The 14,242-nt window shown below is 36.6% G+C and overlaps 1 pseudogene; it reads left to right on the top strand.

The window, feature by feature from the left end:
• The first annotated feature begins 10,810 nt into the window (after positions 1-10,810).
• On the top strand, positions 10,811-13,837 carry LOC107861663 (annotated as a pseudogene).
• The last annotated feature ends 405 nt before the right edge of the window (positions 13,838-14,242 follow it).

The following is a 14,242-nucleotide window of genomic DNA, read 5'->3' as shown; positions in this document are numbered from 1 at the left end:
TCGATACTTGAAGTACCTCAAAAATGGAGTTGAAAGAAAGATAGTAGCTAATGATAAGCCATTTACTGAAGCTGAATCACACTTTGCCGATGCAAAATTCTACTTGAAAAACTATGTCATGAATAAGAAAAGGGTTGATGATGTCACCAAGATCAAGTGTGATGATCTTGCAGCCAAGAAGGCCGTGGTGACTGTTGAAAAAGTCACCACCAAGAAGCCTCTCTCTACGTCAAATGAAGAAAGCATCGTTCCTATGAAAAAGAAGGCAACTCTTGTTCTTCGCTATGTGCCAAAGATAAAGAAAGAGAAAGATCACCTATTTGATGCCCAAGATAATAGGCTGAACAAGATAACTTTACCTATTAGGAAGATTGACGCGATAAATCCATTCTCAAGGCTAGTTGTGGCTCAAAATCCACGATAAGATATAACACTCCCTACGAAGCAGACAAAGGAGGGCTTTGACCTAAATACATATAAGTTATTTATAAAGGCTGGATATAATCCTAATGACCCATCAAGGTTGGGTAAACTTCCGTCGAAAGGTACAACAAGGCAGGCACATAAGGGCCTAGAATACACACAACTACCTCCAATTTGCATCTCCATAAGAATGGTGGTTAGTAACTATATCACTGTAGAAAAGGAGTCTACCGCATCCAAAAAAAGGCCTTCTGTCTTTGACCAACTTAGAGAATCAACCGTAAAAGCTTCTATATTTGAGAGGTTAGGTCCTCTAAATAAGAAGAAAAGTAACAAGCGTCGGAGAAGTCATCAAAGTACGATAATGCACTCCTCGCCTAAGATCCAGAAGGATTTCCAAAGTTTGATTCCTTCTAGAATGAGGCAGCAGACAAAATTGGTGGTTTCATGCAATAAGGTGTTAAAATCGAAGGTTCATACTGTGGTTTATACCAAGGAACATGAGGAAGATGAAGAAAGTATTAGTTCCTCATATCATGTTATGACCCAAAATGAGAAAGATATCTCGTCTCAAATGAAGGTTGATGAAGAGATAAAAAAAAATTTCATGTGTTATTATATATCCATTAACGATGATGATCCTCAAGAGGATGAAGATGCTCGAGATGCTCTATCTCAACTTGAAGAAGGAGTAAAGGCCACAATACATCCCCTGAAAGAATTTAATCTTGGAACCGATGAAAACCCACGACCAACTTTCCTGAGTGCTTTTTTAGAGATGGGGGAAGAAATAGCATATATGGATATACTCAAAGAATATATGAATGTATTTTCTTGGAGTTATAAGGAAATTCCTGGCTTAGATCCGAAAATAGCGGTTCATCAGTTGGCAGTCAAAAATAGTGCTCGTCCTGTTAAGCAAGCTCAGAGACGCTTTAGGCCAGAGTTGGTTCCACTGATCGAAAATGAAGTTAACAAACTCATTGAAGCTGGCTTTATTCTCGAATTCAAATATCCCACATGGATTTCAAGTATTGTTCCAGTACGGAAGAAGAATGGCCAAATTCGAGTTTATGTCGACTTTTGAGATCTCAACAACGCATGCCCTAAGGATGATTTTCCAATCCCCATACCAGAGTTGATGATTGATGTCACCACTGGTTATGAGGCAACGTCCTTCATGGACGGTTCATCTGACTATAACCAAATCCGCATGGTGCCAAAAAATGAAGAGCTCATTGCATTTCGTATGCCTTCGGAGTTACTTTTTAAAAGTTTCTTGGTTTCATTGTGCGACACCGAGGAATTGAAATTGATCAAGCCAAGGTTGATGCGATTTTGAAGATGCCCGAGCCTCGAAGTATTCATGAATTAAAAATCCTCCAAGGAAGGTTAGCTTATTTAAGGAGGTTCATCTCAAACTTGGCCAGAAAATGTCAACTATTTAGTCGTCTCATGAAGAAGGATACTTCCTTCGAATGGAACCAAACTTGTAGTAACGCCTTTGAGAGTATCAAATCATACTTAATAAAGCCACCAGTTCTTATAGCACCCTTACATGGGAAACCATTGATACTCTACATCACGGTACAAGAGAGGTCAGTTGGAGCACTACTGGCTTAAGAAAATAGTGAAGGCAAAGAAAACTCATTTTACTATCTGAGCAGAATAATGACACCAAATGAGCTAAAGTATTCTTCGATTGAAAAGTTACGTTTGGCATTGGCTTTCTCTTTCTAAAAGATGAAACACTACTTTCAAGCTCATGTTGTTCGTCTCGTGTCTAGGACAAATCCCATCAAGTTTGTGATGTCAAAACCAGTCCTAAGTGACCGACTTGCAAGGTGGTACCTTTAATTTCAACAGTTTAAGATTGTGTACGTTCCCTAAAATGCTGTAAAAGGACAAGCATAGGCTGTCTTCTTGGCAGATCACCCAATACCTGATGACTGGGAGTTGAGCGATGAACTCCCTGATGAAGATGCAATAGCTGTTGAAGTTAGATCACCATGGAAGATATACTTTGATGGTGCTGCACATCGAGATGGAGTTGGTGCTGGCATAGTGTTTGTCACTCCACAAGAAGAGGTCATTCCTACTCTTTTACCTTGACGAATAGTTGCTCCCATAATGTTGATGAGTATCAAGCGCTCATACTCGTACTAGAGATGGTTGTCGACATAAAAAAACTGCAATTATAAGTTTTTGGTGACTCCCAATTGGTGATAAAGCAACTGTTGGGAAGCTATGAAGTTCGGAAACCCGAGTTAAGACCATATCATGATTAGGCACAGAAGTTGATGGGATGGCTTGGAGAAGTAACCCTACAGCATATGCTAAGGAAAGAAAATAAGCAAGCTGATACACTAGCTGCTTTGGCTTCAACTCTAACTCTTGCGAATCAGACACGAGTTACTATTCACCAAGAATGGGTAGTACCGCCATCAAATAAAGATGAAGATGTACAAGGTAAGGTTGAATACCTCATCGCCGTGTCTGAAGATGTAAAGGAGGATTGGTGACAACCTATCATTGACTACTTGTGTCATGGGATACTTCCAGAAGATCCAAGGAGAAAGACTGACATTCATCGTCGTGCACCTTGCTTCCTTTATTACAAATACACACTGTATCGAAGATCATTTGAGGGAGTACTCTTATGGTGTTTAGGAGAGAAAGAAGTAATTCAAGCCTTGCAAGAAGCGCACTCGGGAGTTTGTGGATCGCATCAGTCTGGATCGAAGCTTCATTTTCATATTAAAAGGATGAGATATTATTGGCCAACGATGGTGAAAGACTACTTGGACTATGCTAAAAGATGCAAAGCTTTTCAATTTCACGCAAATTTCATACATCAACCTCCAGAGGTACTACCCCCAACTGTAGCATCTTGGCCATTCAATACTTGGAGAATGGATATTGTTGGTCCACTACCAAAATCTTCTGGTGGACAATTATATATCTTGGCCGCAACAGATTACTTCTCAAAATGGGTCGAAATTGTTGCTCTCAAGGAATTAAAGAAGGAAAATATTGCAAACTTCATTCGAGTGAACATCATCTACCGCTTTGGAATTCCTCAGTACATAATAACTGACAATGAAAAGCCTTTTGATAACAAGCTGATGAACAAAATTTGTGATCTCTTTGGTTTCAAGCAACTTAAGTCTTCTATGTATCATGCTGCTGCCAATAGTCTAGCCGAAGCATTCAATAAGACTTTATGTAATTTGTTAAAGAAGGTCATCTCCAAGTCCAAACGAGACTAGCATGAGCGAATGGAAGAAGCTTTATGGGCGTATAGGACAACTTATCGTACACCGACGCAAGAAACCCCATACTCACTTGCTTTTGGAGTTGAAGCGGTCTTGCCACTTGAGCATCAAATGCCTTCTTTGAGACTGGCTATTCAAGAAGGGCTCACCGATGAAGAAAATGCTAAGTTGCGTCTTACGGAGTTAGAAACTCTTGATGAGAAGAGGCTAGAGGCTCAACAAAATCTTAAATGTTACCAAGCCCATGTATCTCATTCTTTCAACAAAATAGTTCGCTTGAGGTGCTTCTAAGTTAGAGATCAAGTCCTTGCAGTAAGAAGACCCATTATCACTTCTCGTAAGTCTAGGGGCAAATTCACCCCAAAGTGGGATGGACCATACATCGTACAAGAGACATATTTAAATGGTGCTTACAAACTTGTTGATGCAGATACCGTGAGGATTGGACCCATCAATGCCAAGTTCTTGAAAAAGTACTATCTTTGAAGGAAGATAACACTCCTTCAGGCACGAGTATAAACTGCATGTCTACTCCTGGCCCGTAAGAGAATGGCTAAAAAAAATATCCGCTAGGTTGAAAACCTAGAAAGAGGCAGCCTAGGCAAAAGTTAGGATGCAAATAAATAAATAAATAAAAACAAAAAAAAACACTCACCCCAGAACTACGTTGTGACTTGATCTTCTTCATTGAGGTAGGTAGGCGCTTGGAATTTTATTATGAGTTCAGTTGCATGAGTGTTAGAAAAATACATGTTCCCCCCCATATAAAAAATTCAATCTTCAAAAGACTTTTAACATCATTAATCTTCAGACTTGCACCAAGTGTTGGTGACTCAATGGGGGCAGATCCCTATGAAGTATAAGCTTCTCGGACATAAGTTGAAGTCTTCAAAATCACTAAGTTTTCATGTTGGAGCTTTCAAGTTACCATATTGGAGCCTGCAAGTTCATGAAGTCTGATAGTTGAAGTCTTCAAATGACCTATGCATATAAGTTGAAGTCTTCAAATTCACTAAGTTTTCATGTTGGATCTTTCAAGTTACTATATTGGAGCCTGCAAGTTCACTAAGTCTGATAGTTGAAGTCTTCAAATAACCTATGCATATAAGTTGAAGTCTTCAAATTCACTAAGTCTTCATGTTGGAGCTTTCAAGTTACCATATTGGAGACTACAAGTGCACAAAGTCTGATAGTTGAAGTCTTTAAATGACCTATGCATATAAGTTAAAGTCTTCAAATTCTCTAAGTCTTCATGTTGGAGCTTTCAAGTTACCATATTGGAGCCTGCAAGTTCACGAAGTCTGATAGTTGAAGTCTTCAAATGACCTATGCATATAAGTTGAAGTCTGCAAATTCACTAAGTATTTATGTTGGAGATTTCAACTTCACCATATTGAAACCTGCAAGTTCACGAAGTCTACAAGTTGAAGTCTTTAGATGCTCTACGACTATAAGTTGAAGTCTTCAAGTCTGCCATATTGAAGCTTTCAGAGTTTGAAAGTTGGAGTCATCAGATGCTTTGATCTATAAGTTGAAGTCTTTAAATCCTTCTAACCTTCTTGAGTTTACCTTTCAATCTTCATGAAATTACCTTTTTTCTTATGGCGAAAACAAGTAGTCATCCCGATGCGCCATAAGATTACTCTGAAATTACCCTTTTCTTACGGAAGGGACGAGTGGTCATCCCATTGCGCCGTAAGATTACTATAAAGTTACCTTTTACCTTTTCTTATGGCGGGGACGAGTGGTCATCCCGTTGCACCGTAAGATTACGATAAAGTTACCTTTTACCCGTTCTTATGGCGGGGACGAGTAGTCATCCCGATGAGCCATAAGATTACCCTGAAATTATCCTTTTCTTATGATTGGGACGAATGTCCATCTCTTCATGCCATAATACTACCATGAAGTTACCTTTTACCTTTGCCATAAGACTACCATGAAGTTACCTTTTACCTTTACCATAAGACTACCATGAATTTACCCTTTACCTTTACTATAAGATTACCACGAAGTTACCTTTCTTATGGCAGGGACGAGTAGCCCATCTTTATGCAGCATAAGATTACCATAAAGTTACCTTTTCTTATGGCGGAGACGAATAGTCATCCCTATACGCCGTAAGATTACCTTCTAGGATTACCTTACTTATGGTAGGAAAGGATATCTATCCCTTTGCATCATAAGACTATATCCTTTATCTAAAAGGCATTATCCTGAGAAAAAGCTTGTATTTCACCTAAAAAAAAGAAGAAGAAAGAAAAAAGGGAACGAAAAAAAAAATAAGGAATGCTTACCTAAATATGGAGAGTATCTCGATCGGCAAAGATGGATCAAATTACACCCCTGAGTTTGCTCGCCTATCAAAAGTGTTGTAAATATTAGAGTTCTCTTTCCAATAAAAAAAAGGACACTCACAATTTCAACACTCTCACGCCTAGATATGATTTGTTTTGTGAAGCCACGCAAACCTGAAATTAAAAACGTATCACAAGGCAGAGGCAACTTAAAAAAATTATCTAGGATAATTCTGAAGGTTTTAAATCATGAATTTTGGATATGTTATATATTTTCGAGTTTATTTTATGAAAAATCAAGCGGTTTATGATTTAATCGCTCCTACTTTGAGATATGAAAGTTTTAGTGAAGACGCGCTGATCTGAAATTTTCAGCATGGCAAAATTTAAAGTCAACTTCAAAATTTTGTCTAAAATAATTCTGAAGGTATTAAATCATGAATTTCGGATATGTTATATACATTTGAATCTATTTTCATAAAAAATCAAGCGCCTTATGATTTCGTCATTCCTAAATTGAGATATGAAGATTTTTATACAGGTGCCCAGATCTGAAATTTTCAGCATGATAAAATTCAGGGTTAACTTCAAAAAATTATCAAGAATTATATTGAAGGAGCTTAATTCTAAATTTTTGATATGTTGTAGCTCTTGAAGTCTAATTTCTAGAACATCAAACGGATAATGATTTCAATACTCCTACAATGAGATATGAATTTTCTACCACTAACATGCTGTGCTGAAAAAAAGTGACGAAAATAAGAGAAAAGTGGGAGCAAATGAAATTACCTCAATATTATTGATGAATTGAAAACCCCAAAATTGCTATTGAAAAAGTGGGGTAGAGTTGTAAGATGGATGTTTTATTCTCCAATATAAATTCAGATTGGAATAATTTTCATCTTCAAATTCAAATTGGAGATTGTTTCCTTCTCCAATATAAATTCAGATTGGAATAATTTTCATCTCCAAATTCAAATTGGAGATTGTTTCCTTCTCCAATATAAATTCAGATTGGAATAACTTCCATCTCCAAATTTAAATTGGAGATTGTTTCCTTCTCCAATATAAATTCAGATTGGAATAACTTTTATCTCCAAATTCAAATTGGAGATTATTTTCTTCTCCCATACAAATTCAAATTAGAGATTCTTTACTTCTTCAATCTAAGTTCAAATCGGAAGAGTTTTATTCTTGATTAAGTAAGGCGATGAAAAAGTCTTCCAAAATCTGTTTGAAATTGGATATCATGCCGCACCAATGGGTCATAAGTATAGAGATTCATGAAAAAAAATGAGAGAGTTTTGAGAGGCAATATCAATATGGTTTGGCTTTAAATTTTTGAATGAGGTATTCATATGTATGAGGATCGTTGAAGCACGAAGGAAACATGATTAAATAAGCATACTTTAAGGCTAGTCTCCAAAATATTAAATGTCTCAACAAGTCTTGAAGTAGGGGGCATTTGTGAGAGATCCAATTTTATTAAATTTAAATCCGTACAAAATTCAAATTATATTAAATTTAAAATATATTACTCCCAAATAAATATTACGGATTAATATAAGTGGATTAATTATTTAAGTCCAAACATATATGGGTTTAATTAAAGTCCAATTTTTTATTTGGTTAGCGCATTGATTTGGGCTACAAATGATGAGCCCACTTTACTAAGCCCAAGATATTGTCATATTCTAGAGGCCCAAATAAGTGTCACATGTCAAATGACGTGGCGTGCCAAGTCAAGTGAAGGAGCCAATGGGACCATGTCACGTGTCAAAATGATGCAGTAAATTCAAAGCCCATAAGAAATATCATGTCACTTAAATTTGATTGGTCAAAGAAAGTTCATGTTTATCATGACTCTCTACTTCCTACAACTATAAATAGGGGTCTCATAATTCAGAAAACGGACCAACAAGTTTAACAAGAAGCAAGAGAGAACTCGTGGATCAAAGCAGCAGATTTCTCTACAAATTCAAGAACAAGCTCAAGATTTTAAGATCAAGAGTTCAAGGTTCAAGAACAAGCTCAAGATTTCAAGATCAAGAGTTCAAGGTTCAAGAACAAGCTCAAGATTTCAAGATCACGAGTTCAAGATTCAAAAACAAGTTCGAGCAAGACTACAAGATTCAAGAACAAGCTCAATGGCCCTTGAATTAAAGTACAAGTCGAGATCAAGTTCATCAAGTCTTCAAATCAAGTTCAAGTTCAAGATCAAGACCGCAAGATTCAAGAACAAGCTACCAAGCTCTTGAATTCAAGCACAAGTCAAGATCAAATCCGTCAAGTTTAAGATCAAGCTCGAAGTCCTTGAATTTATAGTTGAAAAGGCGAATTAGAGGAATCATAGAGATTGTAACACTCACTTATTGAAATCAATAAATCGATTGTTGCAGTATTTTTCTTGTCTTGATTATTATTTTCGGTCTCGAGAATTTTACTGTCCAACAGTGAGTTTTATATAAATAAGAAGGATAACTCTTTTTTTTTTGTGAATTTTATATTTTTTCTAATGGTACTTTTTATGACTGACAAACGTTTTTTATGAACATGTCAACTTTTTGCATAACTCATATTTTTCGCACCATATTCTTATTTCATATCACTAATAACGTTATGCGCTTATCACACATATTTTAAGAGCTATATTCAATGGATAACTCGTTTTTTAAACTTATTTTATATTTGAATAACTCACATAATCAGTGAGTTTTGCTCTCTCCGTTTCGTAATAGTTAGCCTTCTTTCTAAAAAAATAAAACTTTAAACGATAAATTAATTGTTCACATAATATGTAAGTTTTTATAGTATGAGTTATATAATTTTTATTATATTTACGTAGAGGAAAAAACAAGTTATGTAACTTTTATTATATAACTCACTTTTAGATTAATTCATATAGAAAAAATGCATATAGAAAAAAATGCATAACTCTCTTTTTAAGAGAGTTGTGTGACTTCTATTACATAACTCACTTAAAAAGTGAGTTATGTAAAAAGAAATGCATAACTCTCTTTTTAATAGAGTTATGTAACTTCTCTTACATAACTCTCTTATAACTCTCTTTTTAATAGAGTTATGTAACTTCGCTTACATAACTTTCTTTTTAAGAGAGTTAAGTTTCTGAAAATGCATAACTCACTTATTAAGTGAGTTATGTATATTTTCAGAAACTTAACTCCGTTTGCTCATTTCTGTTAAAAATAATGCATATAACTCTTAAAGCATATTATGATACCACTTTAAAAACATGACATATTTTGATACTTTTTGGTACCACTTTAAAAACATGACATATTTTGGTTCCGGACTCTTCTCATATAAAGTTGATGATGGGAAAGCAGAAAAGTTTCACAACTCCACAGTCCCACTACCTCATGCACTGGAATACAACAAATACTCGCTATCGATAGAGGAAGTTGATATGCGAGATGGACAAAGTCGACTTCATCTAATGCTTGCTCTCATCTTGCGAAGAATGTTTTTAGTCCTTTTTCCTGTCTGTCTACTTTTCAAAATAGTTGGCCTTTTTGACTTGACACTCCCCTTAAGAAAGCATTTATTAGGGGTTTATTTTACCAAATTAGTTTTATTAATTATGTTTTGAAGAAATAAATTTGAGTAAATATACTTTGTTTAGTCATTTAATGTTGAGGGTAGTATTGAAATAACATAATAAAATACTCTTGATTTCATCAAAAGGGACAACTAAATTGAAATAAATATTTTTAGAAAAAGGGACAACTAAAACGAAACGGAGGAAGTCGATTATAGTCACAAATTAGACCTATAAATAAGATGTCCTTTAAAGTCGAAATCTTACATCTAGTTCTATCTAGACAGTTACAATAACTACGCCTTAATTACAACTTCTTGGTATTAATTAGGCCGAATGGCCTGACTGAAATCTTTACTTGTTCGATTTTGACATTTCGCCCCTCTTAGCGCACAGAGTTTCATTCGAACACTCGAACTTTTCACCCTTTACATCCCGACCCTAGTGCTAGTAAACTTCTTTTAACAGTAACATGAGGTCCTCAGGATGGGAATCAAATCGAGATTGAATAAACTGGGCCAATTACCAATTGATGTTGCTCGTTTCACCTTGAAAATGTTTCACATCAATAAAGGAAATGGATTGTTTTTCCTTTATACAATTTTGGTCAACATTCATGTCATGGGACAATTTTGTCCCATTTTTTTTCTTGTTCGATATTGAGCCCCCACGCGATACTGTCTCTATTGGTTTGTTTTAAAAAGTCTAACAAGGTTGGCAATATATTTCTGCTAATTTTAATAGCTATAAGGCTTTAAATAGCCTTGAAAGCTCAAAATACGTAGAATATATCTTCAGCAAAGAAAATATAAAAATCTTCAGCAACTGAAAAAAATCTCAACAGATATTTAATATAGACATTCAAATATGCCATAACACAAGCGCTGGCATTCCCGCCACCAAAACCTAAGGTGGGAAGAACTATAAGTAAAGGACGAAAGATTCCATGAACATAAAAGATCATTCATATTGTCCAAATAGAACCTAAAAGATGGGATGAGTAATCCATAAGGTCATATTACCTTTAGTGAGCTGATTTATAGCTATACAAATAGCTGTCATTAATTTTAAATCACAAGTTTCAAATATTTAGTAGGAGCCGTCCTACTGCTTTTTGTTACCATTACAAATATTTTGGTAGGAGCATAAAGCCTAATAATAGCCCAGAGTCTGGCATACTAAAAGAAGTTAAATGGTACGACGACTATATGGCATCCAGGCATTTCACGTAATACTGTTTGTTTGGCAGGCGAATAACTGATTGAAAAAACACTTGATAGATTGATCCAAAGATCCCTCCAACACGTTTATAGTGTGTAATCCAATAATTTACCAATAACAGAAAGTACGTACGATCATAGAGAAACAATTGCAAAAGACTATCAACCTTCACTCCAAGATCTATAATATAAGTGCAACTCATTTTCGAGCCATAAACTCCACCACTGAAACCACTTTGAATCTTTTATTAGTACCAACAACTAACTCAATGGAAAGTACTACCTGGACTGCATATGCTGCAGTATTTCTTGTTACTCTCTTTCTTTTGCTCCTTTCAAAATTTCTTAGCAAAAGAAAACTCAACTTACCTCCAGGCCCAAAACCATGGCCGATCATCGGAAATTTACACCTTATAGGCAACCTTCCTCACCGTTCCATCCACGAACTCTCCCTCAAGTATGGACCGATTATGCAACTGTATTTCGGGTCTTTAACAGTCGTGGTGGGATCCTCGGTTGAAATGGCTAAAGTTTTCCTGAAATCTATGGATATCAACTTTGTAGACAGGCCCAAAATGGCTGCAGGAAAGTATACCGCGTACAACTATTCGGACATCACTTGGTCTCCTTATGGACCTTACTGGCGCCAGGCACGTAGGATGTGTGTTATGGAGTTGTTCAGCCCAAAACGGCTCGATTGGTTTGAGTACATTCGAGCAGAAGAGTTGCATTCTCTGCTTCATGATTTGAACAAATTATCGGGGAAACCGATTTTGCTGAAAGACTATTTGACAACTCTGAGTTTAAATATTATTAGCAGGATGGTACTGGGGAAGAAGTACGCGAACGAGTCCCACAACTCGATTAAGGACAAGTTGACCGAGATGGTCTGGTTAAATGGTGTCCTCAATAGTGGAGCCGGGGATTGATTTTATGGACTTGCAAGGCTATGTTAAGAGGATGAAAGTTGTGAGCAAGAAATTTGACAGGTTCTTGGAGCATGTTCTTGATGAGCATAATGCTAGGAGGAACGCAGAAGAGAATTATGTAGGCAAGGACATGGTGGATGTTCTGCTGCAACTTGCTGATGATCCATCCCTGGAGGTTAAACTGGAGAGACACGGAGTCAAAGCATTCACCCAGGTATCACCTTCAAAGTCCTAGGGTGTGTTGGTATGATGGAAAATGTTTTCTATGAAAATAAGTTGATTTCTTACTGTTTTCTTGTGTTCGGTTCTTAAGTAGAAGAGATTATTCTAAAATTATTTATATATAATGTAGGCAGATATTATGGGAGGTGATAGTGGAGGGTAGGGGATATGGGTTGGTGGGAGTGAGGGTCCGGATGAAAATGAGGTGTGTTAGAAGGTGGGGAGGACACAATCAATGTGGAAAGTCACTTGTGTAACTTGTTTTCCATACTTCCATTACGAAAGTAATTTTCCTCAATTTTAAGTAACTTATTTTCCCAAAGAAAAATGTTTTCCAAAATAATCTGACCAACCAAACATAAAAAAATCAGAAAATGTTCTCCTCCATACTGAACACACCCCAAATCTCGAAATCTCGAGGGTAGAAGAGGAGAAATTCCAATCGGAGCAAAGGCTGGGTCTGTTCTAACTGCCACCATTGTGTCCGGTGTCTACTGCACTGTAATACATAAAATAAGAGTTAAAACTAATGTTAATCAAGCACAGCAGTGATAGTGTTGGTCTAACTGCCTTCATCGAAGTCAAGGTTTAACTAGTTCAGAGACAAATTTGAGTAAAACATGAATTGCAAAGTTGAGTAGATATGTATTTCTTTACAACGTTTGGTTATGGTTGATAACAAGAGTAAAATATGTATTGCACAATCAGGACTTGTTGGCTGGTGGAACAGAGAGTTCAGCAGTGACGGTAGAATGGGCAATATCAGAGCTGTTAAAGAAGCCAGAGATTTTCAAGAAGGCTACAGAGGAACTGGATCGAGTGATAGGCCGAAACAGGTGGGTACAAGAAAAAGACATCCCGTATCTTCCAACATAGAGGCAGTTGTGAAAGAAACTATGCGACTGCACCCTGTGGCACCAATGTTGGTGCCACGTGAGTGTCGGGAAGACTGCAAGGTAGAAGGCTACGATGTCCAGAAAGGAACCAGGGTCCTCGTGAGCGTGTGGACTATCGGAAGGGACCCTACACTGTGGGAGGAGCCTGAGGCTTTCAAACCTGACAGGTTCCTCGGGAAGTCCATTGATGTCAAAGGACATGATTTCGAGCTACTGCCATTTGGAGCTGGAAGAAGGATGTGTCCAGGCTACAGCCTGGGGCTCAAGGTGGTTCGCTCCACCTTAGCTAATCTTCTGCATGGGTTTTAAGTGGTCATTGCCTGATAATATGACTCCTGAGGACCTCAACATGGAGGAGATCTTTGGTCTGTCCATACCACGAAAGATTCCACTTGCTGCTATGATTGAGCCAAGACTTCAACTAAATCTTTACTCTAATTGATTCAGCAGTAAAGTGGTTCCATCGAGAAATGTTCTTTCTCTGTTTGTAATGGACCAATGGTGTATGGGTTCCTATATAAAAGAAATAAAGTACGTCGAGGAAAAGAGAAATTTGATGGCAAACAAGTTATATGTGATAACAAGATTTGATATCTCAACTTGTCAAATTTCTTTGAGACAATCAGTCTGATTGATTGAAGTTTTGGTCACATCTTGTGTAAGTACAAGTTTCAGCTCCTTATTAATCCACGGACTATTCTATGAAAAAATAGTGTGGGAGTAATGTTATAGCGAGTTGTGTGAAATAAAGTAGTGTTATTTCTTTTGAACTTTGAAAGTATAGTAGTATTGCGACATTATCAAGTTGTAACAGTGGTATTACTTATATTGCTTTGTTCGAGTATTATATTTTACTCAGTGGTGCCTATATTAGTAATAGGTATCATGTCCGAAGATTTTTTCTTCCATGTAACCTATCATTTGCTAAATTTCCATTGATCCCAAGAGATCATAGGTCCTTCAAGATAACTTTCTTTCAGGTGATTTTAGTTTTACCTCCTCCCCTTTTCACTCGCCACTCAAAAAAAGAACAAAAAATTATCTTAGGCAAAGTGATGTATATGCACCCAATTAGAAAAGAATTTAAGTTTTGTGCACCGTTATTATACAAAATATTCTACACTGCCAGTTAAACTTGACTTGCTATTGCAGGTTACTTAATTTTTTATTTTTTTATTTTTATGTAAATAACATGTCAAGTTAAGTGATAGTGTAGAATATTTTGTGCACAGAAGTTCAATTCATTAGAAAATTATCGTGAATATCCAAATACCGGATGCAGCTTCCTCGGATTCTGTATCCGACTGGTCTATAAGAAAAGGCCCATTATTTTGTTGGTATGGCCTTGATATACTGAGTGAACCAACAAAAAATCATTAGTATAGGAGCTAATTACTCTACTAACCACTAATTTCCACTAA

The sequence above is a fragment of the Capsicum annuum genome, chromosome 3 (genome assembly GCF_002878395.1).
Source record: "Capsicum annuum cultivar UCD-10X-F1 chromosome 3, UCD10Xv1.1, whole genome shotgun sequence".
NCBI classification, from domain to species: Eukaryota; Viridiplantae; Streptophyta; class Magnoliopsida; order Solanales; family Solanaceae; genus Capsicum; species Capsicum annuum.
This window is presented reverse-complemented; position numbering and strand designations above follow the sequence as displayed.